General features: G+C 38.8%; 2 protein-coding genes across 3 annotated transcripts in view; both read right to left on the bottom strand.

Annotated features, from left to right (window-relative positions):
* The window catches only part of LOC103179329 (apoptosis facilitator Bcl-2-like protein 14), a 16,149-nt gene extending 6,127 nt beyond the window's left edge, over positions 1-10,022 (bottom strand). The window contains exon 1 of one of the 2 annotated variants that reach the window (XM_042334859.1): positions 9,988-10,022. The gene's annotated coding sequence lies outside the window, so the exon portion shown is untranslated. Of the gene's footprint in view, positions 1-9,563; positions 9,908-9,987 lie in introns of those variants that run through there. The other variant, XM_042334858.1, reaches the window with a different exon arrangement.
* The window catches only part of bcl2l13 (BCL2 like 13), a 40,978-nt gene that overhangs the window by 10,014 nt on the left and 20,592 nt on the right, over positions 1-10,372 (bottom strand). The gene's annotated exons all lie outside the window — the stretch shown is intronic.

The following is a 10,372-nucleotide window of genomic DNA, read 5'->3' as shown; positions in this document are numbered from 1 at the left end:
CAGGAGGACTTACTTGACCAGAGTTATCACTTGTTAGGATATAAATATCATTACTATCGTCTGCAGTTTCTCCTTGCTCCTCTTCTTCCTCTTCAGAATCCAGACTGAAGACAGTTCCCTGGGAATAACAAGCAGAGATTTCATTTAGCACAGTGGCCATTTTACCCATAAACTAGAAAGGTTCAATCAAACCATAAGTTGATTAAGTTTGTCAAGGAAAAGAGATGGCAACCCGATGATAATATGTCAATACAACAGCAAACTTTACCCTAACAACAACAATAACAAGATTACATTTGTATAGCGCCTTTCACGTTAGGAGGATGTCCCCTACCCGAAGAAACAATGGTAGACAGGGTTACAGAATGTGCAATTCCAATCTCAGCTGGACCATTGTGCAAGTGAAAGGGGCAAAAAGCTGTATCAATCCACATTACTCAAGTTGGATGTTCACTGACATGAACTGTAAGAGAGCAAGACAGGGGCAACATGATATAGAGTGCCTTGGGACGTCCTCCCGTCGTAAAGGGCGCTATACAAATGTGATTTTGTATTTTATTGTACATACACTTCAATTAGCATAATAAAATGATACTATGCAATTTTAAAACACCATAACAAACATAATAGTCATAGGTGACCCAAGTTAATCCATCTTTTCTTGTGTTTTAAATCTAAGCAATAACTTAATTAGCATGGCCTCCCATTTACTTACTCACACTACTCTCAAAGGAGATCTCAATTTAACAATTCAAAAACAATATAAAAACATGTATGGTACTGTGATTTGCAATATACTGTACTCTGCACTACCGCATGAACACCAACAATTTGCAACAATTTATGCCCCCTTGTGGCGGATGCTGTAGTCATGCTTAATATTTTTTTTCGGTTGCTTCAATCTAGGACTACATTAGTCAGTGATGGAGCTCACCAAACAAACAGACCATGGACCGTTCTCCCCTCCTATGTGCAAAACTAAAAAGTAGAAACAGCCAAGCTTTCCCCATCGCCAGGAACCCAGATGTCTTCCTCACTCAACCCTGAGGTAAAGTCCTGATTCACGACAAAAAGCTGTCTGATGGATACGAAAATCTACACAGACATACCCTTTTTTAAAAAAAATCGATTGGCATCAAATGGGAGAGCAAGAGAGAAAGATCAAAATCGAATCACAAATATGAATGCAAATTAGCAACCAGAATGTTCAATGTTTATTGACATTTGTATTTCTTTATTGACACTTGACACTTATAATAGTATTCATTCAACATTCATATAGCAAGTGTTGTATTACAAAATCTACAATAGAAAGCATGTTGAGGAAAAAAAGAATGTGGTTGCTCTAACTCTTCCAGTGACTGCACAATATCTACTCTCTATTTAATGGGTGCAGACATCTTGCAGTTTTGAGTGTGTATGAATACTCAATGTATAGGAATGTGTATGCTCAAGGTTAAAAAAAAGGTGGGTCAGCACGCCTGAGGAATTAAGGAAGAACCAAATTACTTGGGTTACCAAACAAATTGCACTTTTAGAGACCCATTGGAAACACTTCACAATCAATTACTGTTAAATATATTGGAGGTCTTGGTAGACTAAGACAATTTTCAAAAAGTGCCATTGGATCTTTAATGTCCACCTGAAAATCCTACAGTCACATGGAGAAACATTTAAAACGTATATATGGGCAGAATCTCCAAGGTTGTTCTTCATTACAATTGCTATGACCTCATTCTTGTTTAGAGCATTATTATTATACGAACCATGGGAGGAAAAGAACTGAATAACAATTAATTTAGGATGGACTGGTTGTAGATAAAGAAACCTTGCATTACACAGTTGAATTCCTAAATCATAGTATTCACAAGCAAAATCATATTAACTAATATATTTTCTGACTGACTACAACAGGGTTAACACAGACACACATGGCTTTTTTGAAAAAATGTGTTTGGAAAATAAAAATGAGAGATTTAACATCTACTTGTTTGCAAACAATACAATTTTGCAATGGACATTAATTAAATTTAACAGCATTCAAGTTGAAGCTCACATAATGTTCGTACAGCAGTGCAAAACACATTCTACTGCAGGCAAACCATTTACATTACAATCTCTTCCGACAGAAGGATGGCTTAACGAGTGACTGAACAGCAATGCCTTTAACGGGATCATTTCTGGTGTTTAATTCTTCAGTATTACATTCAGTAGTATAGTATTTGGCTGGAGGATAAGTATGCAGGATGGGCTAAAAATACAGACAACTAAGAAGATCCAACATAAAAATCACTTCAAATGTACCAGATACCACATTGCCACATGACTGCATGCCCCAGTTTTATGCAGTAAATTCACTTCTATATACACAAATAATATTAAAAAGTCACAAGTGAAGAGCAGTGCTGAGGTCTATAACAAGGAAGAAAAAAGGAAAAGACCTGAACCTACAACAACAACAACAAGATTTCATTTATAGAGCGCCTTTCACGTCGGGAGGACGTCCCACGAAGCTGCACAGTTGGGTCAGGACCCGAGCAGGGGGGAAACCTATCATTCTATTCACATGCATAAACTTTGCAGCAGCACGAGTGACTATAGTGATCAGAAATAGGAAGCTCTGCCAACCTTTCCTCTCCACAGTTATAAGATACCTAACTGAGATTAAATATGGAACCTTTCTAGTTTATGAAATTTAGTCAGCGAATTTCTTCCAACATGAAAAAGGATAGGAGCTCTCATGATCATTTGCCCAAATGCTCACCTTGGCTTGGCTTGAATTCTGTGGACAAAAATACACATTTAAGTAGCAGGGAAACCAAACTACAAATGAAGTCATCATCAGAGGTGCCGTCGTTCGGAAGTGCACGTGGCAATCATTTTTGCTTTGTGCCTCATTATAACCCGGTGTTTATGGATCAAAATAGCATGTTATTAATGTACGGAGTCCTTTTATACTTAGGATAGGTGCAAAGTCTAATGTCCCCAGTTCCTGTAAAAAGCAATTTTAATCTCTGTAATTTAAATATTAGGTGTGGTACTGCTTGATGTGGTACAGAGCCATGTGTGGTTCAAAATACCTGAGGCTCAATTGTGGTTCCTGGATCACACCTGGAGCAGAAACATTCTCCCTGCTGATTGTTATATAGTAAACCCTGCTGAAAAATGCACTTGTAAGAGGCAGCTGAATCAGACCAATATTAATTGTGATGATCATGTTGTCGAGTTGAACAGCCCACTATTTTCCAGTGTTAAGACTCAGATGAAGGATTGCCACTTTGATCAGATTATTATTTGATGGGGGGTGTCCAAATCCATAAATTGAAACAATCCATTGTCACCACTTTTAGGAAAAAATATTCTAAACAATTTAAAACCCCCGTCTTTCCTCTGTCTCAACACACTTCACTGGGGCCTATGTCTATTTGTCTAGTCCCTTTATGTACAACAATAAATCTACATTTGGTTAGCACCTTTCCACATCTACCATTCAATTCAATAAATAGGCATATGTCTAAATTATGAAGATAGAACATTTCAAGTTTATATATATTTACTTGTTTCCTTTCTCACCCCACCTAGTCCTTATTCTTGGTCCTCAAGTTATTTAGGGAACAGTCTTGCAATATCAATGAAGAGTGATAGGATGTATGTTCTTATTCTCATTGGGGTGGAGATGGTAGAAGAAAGAGGTGAAGGACAAAAGACCAAAAAGAAAAACCTCTAAATTAATGTATTAATTTCTTCAAAGAAATCAACTGCTCTGTTTGTTAAGCACTGACTGTAAGGCTGTATGTTCCCTACAAAAAAATCATAATCCTTGCATTGATACAATGCCTTTCATGTTGGTGTATGACTCAAAGATTTCCACAGGATTTATTGTAAAGTATGGTGACTATTTAGTAGAATAACCTGCACTTATATAATAACTTTCACATACAATAACCCATAAAATTGCATTGAATTGTTGCCTCTACTGATCATAATGGCAACCAAATTAATTAGACATCAGAGCAACACAGTTATTGTCTGCATGTGAAACACAATTCTGATTGTTTCTGTGGGAAACATATTTAATCATTTAACACCATCTGCAATTAAACTTCATGACAGAAAATGCCTCAAGCCTTTTTTTCTTTGCCTAAAACAAATCAAGACTGGCAACACCCAAGCCCAACCCTAATTATTCAAGTTCACACCTGACTTGCCAAGGATTGCAAAACATACATTGCATTCCCCAACACTTATTATTTTTCAATATTTTGTTTTCCTAAAAACATTAAGCATTACCAGTTAAGGTAGTTGTTAACTGGTTAAATAGATCAATCAGTAATAAATTATAGATCAAAACTGATCAATGCGATGTTTCGAATACTAATATTCAAGTAAAAATTATATCAGAACAACTTCTGTATACAAAATTCTGTTTAAAATACAGATGAAAGCAGTGAAATGGAGAAGGGAGCAGAAAGCAATCCTCCAGATGTTTCCTTGTAAGGGAATAGTGTAGCCTGCCTGAGCATCAATACTAATATGGGAAATATTTTCTCATGCCTTTCAGGCCGATTCTGTGGAATAAGATTTTCTCATGCAGAATAAAAACATGTAAATCCCCTATTGTGGTTAGAAAAAAAATTCTATAATGTGTATAGAATTAATATGATCTTTGTCAGATAAAGAATGAATAATCTGAACATACACCCAAATCATATAGGTCGCCTAAACACCAGCGAAACAATTAACTAGTAACAGAGATTGCATGCATTTAGATGGCCAGATTTTGGCACAGAACAAACAGCCACTAGCGTTTTTCAAAAGTAGGACAGAGAAAGCAAATACTGTTCCATTCCAGAATTACAATAGAGCACATGTTCTGGAACTGCTCCAGGTAGACACATTCAGCAACAAAAAGATTTTTCAGACCATAAGTAAAATGTTAAAAGACCCAGCAACAAAACACAAAGAAGAAGTCTTTCCCCTGCCCATGGGAGATTAAATTCTTTCAGCCAGGATCAATAGTGTATGTAAAAATAGAAGAATTACTAAAATACTGATCTTCTCATGGAAGCAGAGGCTCAGAGATTATACTTTACATTTTTTTAAAATCAGACTCGTTGACCAAATGAGGGACCATACTCCCATTTACAAGTGAAATGTCTTAAGATTGTTTTTTATATAAAAAAATCTATTACACTAGTGTAATGTACAACTGTGTTCAATTATAATTTACAAGTTCATGACATTAACTAGCATACAACAAAAATATTGGCAATTTTTTTTGAATAAACATTCCACAGACGCACTTAACTAGCAGTAATCAGGTATATGAATACACAACAAAAATCTACTGCAAAGCATCTTGAAATATTAAAATGAGTAAGAACCCAACATTCAAACATGATGAATTCAAATAAGCAGACAACCTCACTTTCAACAACCCACTGAATTTGAAACACTAAATAAACTCTAGGGTTAAATTATTTGAAGGTTCGACGATTCTTACCTAGAATTTGAGCAATTCCACAAAAAAAGTAACACACTACCAACAAAACAGAGGCAGCAGCGGAAAACTGGACAGGCTTGTCTGTTTCCTCAATTCCTGCTGGGCAACTAGACCAGCTGTGGCAGATCTGGCTGTAAACTGTAGTAACGTGACAGAGCTCATTATGTCAAACAGGAGTGGCCCCAGAACTACGTATTCACTTGCAGATTGGGGAAAAACCCAAGAATAAAATTTAATTCTGTATTGCTTTTGATAACACAAATGAAAAGACAAGATGCCTTTAAGTTGCTTTTAAGTTGCAATATGAATTCAAAGTCCTATTAAGTAATCATGTGACTTACAAATATCTAAGAAAAGCCCAAGGTCCACCAATGACAATATTTTAAACAAGATCAAACTTGTATTGCTGTACTAAAAGGCATAAATTTTACGTTCCACAAATTATAAATAGGGCAAATTCATCTCCTCTGCTATAAAGGTTAAAAGAGCAGCAGCCCCAGCATTCAATGCTCATTCTTCAACCTATAAGATCAAGCAAGTTTAACAGTCGGTAAACTCAGAGAACCCATTACTGTTGTCAGGTATGTCAAAGCAGGGTGCAGCGAGGAGACAAATACTCCATTTTCTTTCCTGTGTGCTACTAATTGAATTGCAGCATTTTTTAATCACAGCATAGATTATGAAGTTAAAGGATCCATGGATAACAGTAAAACTTTAAGATCTTGTGCCATTATTCAGATAATTTAAATTAAATTTATCTGTTTTGAAAGAATCATGCTAAATAACATTACATAAAACACATACACAATACACTGTCTGCAACTACGAATCTCCTACTGTAAAATATTCACTAGCACATCAGTTAGAAAATAAGTCTTAATATTTGTCCCTACCAAAATGACCCACTGTGTTAGGCATATCATTCTTTCAACTTGTGAACAAATTCACAGGAGAAAAGTTAATATTTTTATAGACAAAAGGGATTTCCATTTATGTAGTGACCGTATTTATAGGCGAACATGGCAGCCAAATAGCAAAAAAAGGCCTCACTGATATGAGAAGTGGGAAATAGTTCACACTGGTGCAACAGCATGGGCTCTTTATTGAGTTGCTTTACAATCGAAGGAGTTTGCTCTGCACAAGGTGATCAAAACATAGGCCCCGAGAGTGCTTAGTGCACATGTGCCTCAGTATTGATATTGTTCAACATGACCCACCAAAACATAAAATTAGCAATCCTTACGTTTCTAAAATTGGAATTATAAGGACCTACCCATCCTCCTTGTTGGATGATATAATCAGCTTCAAACTCTTCAATGTATTTCACACCAAAATGCAGTAGTGCTTTCAATGGTTGCTCTCCCGTCTGCTCAACACTTTCAGTAGCTGCTGCAGTAACACCAGGGAAACCAGAACCTATAAAATTAAAAGTTCAGTTCAGCTACACATTTAAAGGAGCAAACCAATAGCACTGGTTCTCAGATGTAGTTCTCTGTCCTCCACCCACTTTTAAGTCATAATTTACTGGCAATTTACTCGCTGACTATAGATTGAAGTATAGGCTATGGAAAGAGCACACTTGATGGGAGTTCAAATCCCTTTTCTCATTCTGTATTTTCTTAGGTTTTAAATTCAGCACATCAGCTTCCGATTCCAGTCAATTACTGAGCAAGTTGTTCAGTTAGCTTCAAAGGAGTTAGTTGAGTACAAGATCACAATCTTCTTCTGATGAGATTGGAATTCAGTGACATTCACGAGCAGTTAATCTTAAAAATCATACTTGCATTTGATATAGGCCTTTCACATGGGAGGACGTCTCAAAGTTTCATAGGATTTATTGTGAAGTGTAGTGCTGTATTTGTGGGCGAAAGCGGCAGCCAATTCGCACAAGCAATGTCCCACAAAGTAATCATGAAAATGACCAATTTTATTTGGGGGATTGTTGATCATAACACCGGGAAAATCTCCCTTTTCTTTTTAAAGTTTGCCATATCCACCTTAACAGGCAGACAGGACCTTAGTCTCACATCAAGAACAGAACCTCTAACAATGCAGCACACCCCCACCACTGCACTGGAGCATCAGCCTATATTTATGAATTTCAAATCCTGGCATGAGGATTGAACCCACACCTTTCTGACTTAAAGGTGTGAGAGCTAGCAACTGTGCCACACTGACACCTAAAAAAAGTACACAATTTTTGTTAAAAAGTCATTGTTATACAAATTTAATTTTGTATTGCATTGTACGCTATTGAAGGGAATTAAGATGCATGTTTCTTGTCTTCAATTTAAAAAAAGGGGTAAAAAAATCTTTGTCTTCTGCAGCTCCTTCCTACCACAAGGAAGCGAATTCGACTAAAACAATCCGGGTAGTGACACAGACAGACACTGTCTGAAAAAGACCAAAGACAAATTCAGTATTGCCTCCAGTATCAATTTCCTGGCTAGCATACGATTTCCATTAGTTATATAAGGAGTGGACATGTGATGTAGTTATTGCACAACAGTCACATCAAAATTCAAAAACAGAGTTCTCCAGTGGTTCAGTGCACACTGTGTGTGAAATTAATCTACTGTATAAAAGACTTAAAGGGTCCTAGTTTAATCAGCTACCAAGTTAAATGTTCTTAGTAGGACTTGGACCCTCATTGGCAGGACTTGAAAGTGGCTCAATTCCCAATTAAGCATTGGCACCACATAATCAGAGATAATCTCAGCATTTGCTTTCCAGCTTTGCTCCTTCTTCCCGCCACTCCCTTCACGAACTCCTCCAATTGGGTTTCCGTGCCGCCCTCATCACAGAAACCGCTTTGATCAGAGTGACAAATGACATTTTGTCCACCTGTGACCAGGGCTCCTTCTGCCTCCTCATCCCCTTTGACTTCCCTGCCACCTTCAGTACCATTGACCACTCTATCCTCCTCCACCACCTCTTCTTAATCTTCATGGTTCTGTCCTTGAATGGTTCAGATCCTACCTCTCACATCGTCTCCACTTCATCTACACAATAGCTTCTCCTCTAGCCCCGGCACCGTTTCAGTTGATAGTACTCTCGCCTCTGGTTCAGAAGGTTCCCAGCTAAAAATTGTTCATTCACTTGATACAATACAAAATTACATTTGTAAGGCGCCTTTCAAGTCGGGAGAAAGACCCAAGGCTCCAACCAGTCAGTGTCATTAGCACCCGAGCGGGGGTGGGGGTTCGGATCAGGAAGGGTGGAGGACAGAGAGGGTTGGAAGGTGAACCAAGGCCAATGTCTTACCTTATTCCATCCAGTTGTGTGGCTGGCAGCTTGACATATCTGCTCTTTGTAAACCTCATACTGGAGGGGCCTGCAAAAATAATAAAAAAGAAAAATCCAAATGCAAGTAATTCAAAATTTAAGAAATGAATTATTCTCATATTTTACTACACAGTTACTACATAGGCTTCACAAAAACAAAGTATTCAAACAGAATACCTATTAATTGGTTTTGTAGGTCTGCTAAAAAATAATCACTGTAACCTATGCTTATTGTTGACAATTCCGCACACATCCAGTTCATTCTATGGCAGATTTTTAAAGTTAGCTCAAATTCAAAATATGGGCATTATTTGCCTGATATTATACAGTGGAAAATTTAAAACTGACAGATGGGTCAATGCACACTACATTCTGGGAATTTGGATTCAATGCTCGAACCCGCAGGAAAGGTCACAAAGGTGAAGTTGGCTAGCAATCACAAGATTGGTTCAGATGAAGAAAACCTTTTGATCTCATCCTTCCAGAACATCCACGCTCAAGTCCTCCCATCAAAGTATCAAGCTTTTTTAAAAAAATGAGTCCAGTTTCTTGGCCTAAAGTAACCATTGCCCTTTGCCTCCACTACCTTTCTTTTTACTTAAGTCCCAGTTCCGTGGAGACGAGCCAACAAGCGAAAGCATCCAAAACCTGAGCACAAAACCAGTCGCCCTCCCCAAATTCACTTGCCTTTACTTTTGCACGGAACTTACCCCCTCCCACACACACACACACACACACACCCACACACACACACACACACAAAATAAAAACTCACTTGCGGTGACAGCAACACCCCGCAGGAACTTTTTATACAACAGCAGCAACCGCCCGAGTTTCGCAGTCGTTGGAAGAGCAGTGACACAGATCGGCAGTGAAACACCTGAACCCAACTGTGTGGCTCCGGCGCACCGAGTCCCCCCTGAGCTGAGCTGAGCTCGTGATTGGAGCCGCTCTTATCTCCCGGAGTCGAATCGCATTGGCACCGCTTTCCCGGTCAGACGCGGCGAATGCGTGACACAGCGCACACGTCGCAGTATTTATCGCAATGCGATGCAATGCAATCGCTCAAACGTAAAACTTAAACAAAAAGAAAATTTGGGATCTGAAAATTCCCCCCACACACCCCCCCCCCACATCCCCCACCCTCCACCCCCCCCCCCCCACCCCCCACACCCCCCCCCACCCCCACGTCTCCTCACCCGTCCATTCGCCAATCCCCAACCCAGAGGACGTGAGCGCCCCTCTGCCGAAAATATTGATCATTGCATTAATAATAATCCTTGCATTTGATATAGCGCTGTTCACGTCGGGAGGACGTCCCAAAGCGCTTCACAGAACACACTGTTAAGTGAATTGACTGTATATTTGTGGGCGAACGCGGCAGCCAATTGCGCACAGCAATGTCCCACAAACAGTCGTAGATTGAAAATGACCAATTTTATTATTGTTTTTGGTTTTGGAGGGATTATTATTAGGCTCTGTGTGGAGTAAGGAAACTTGCCCAAGGTTTCGCCCTCTGCCTGGAATTGAACTCGGGTCTCTCGCTTGCAAAGCGAGTGCTCTAACCACTGAGCTACAGGACTC

The sequence above is a fragment of the Callorhinchus milii genome, unplaced genomic scaffold (assembly GCF_018977255.1).
Source record: "Callorhinchus milii isolate IMCB2004 unplaced genomic scaffold, IMCB_Cmil_1.0 Scaffold5, whole genome shotgun sequence".
Lineage (NCBI taxonomy): Eukaryota > Metazoa > Chordata > Chondrichthyes > Chimaeriformes > Callorhinchidae > Callorhinchus > Callorhinchus milii.
This window is presented reverse-complemented; position numbering and strand designations above follow the sequence as displayed.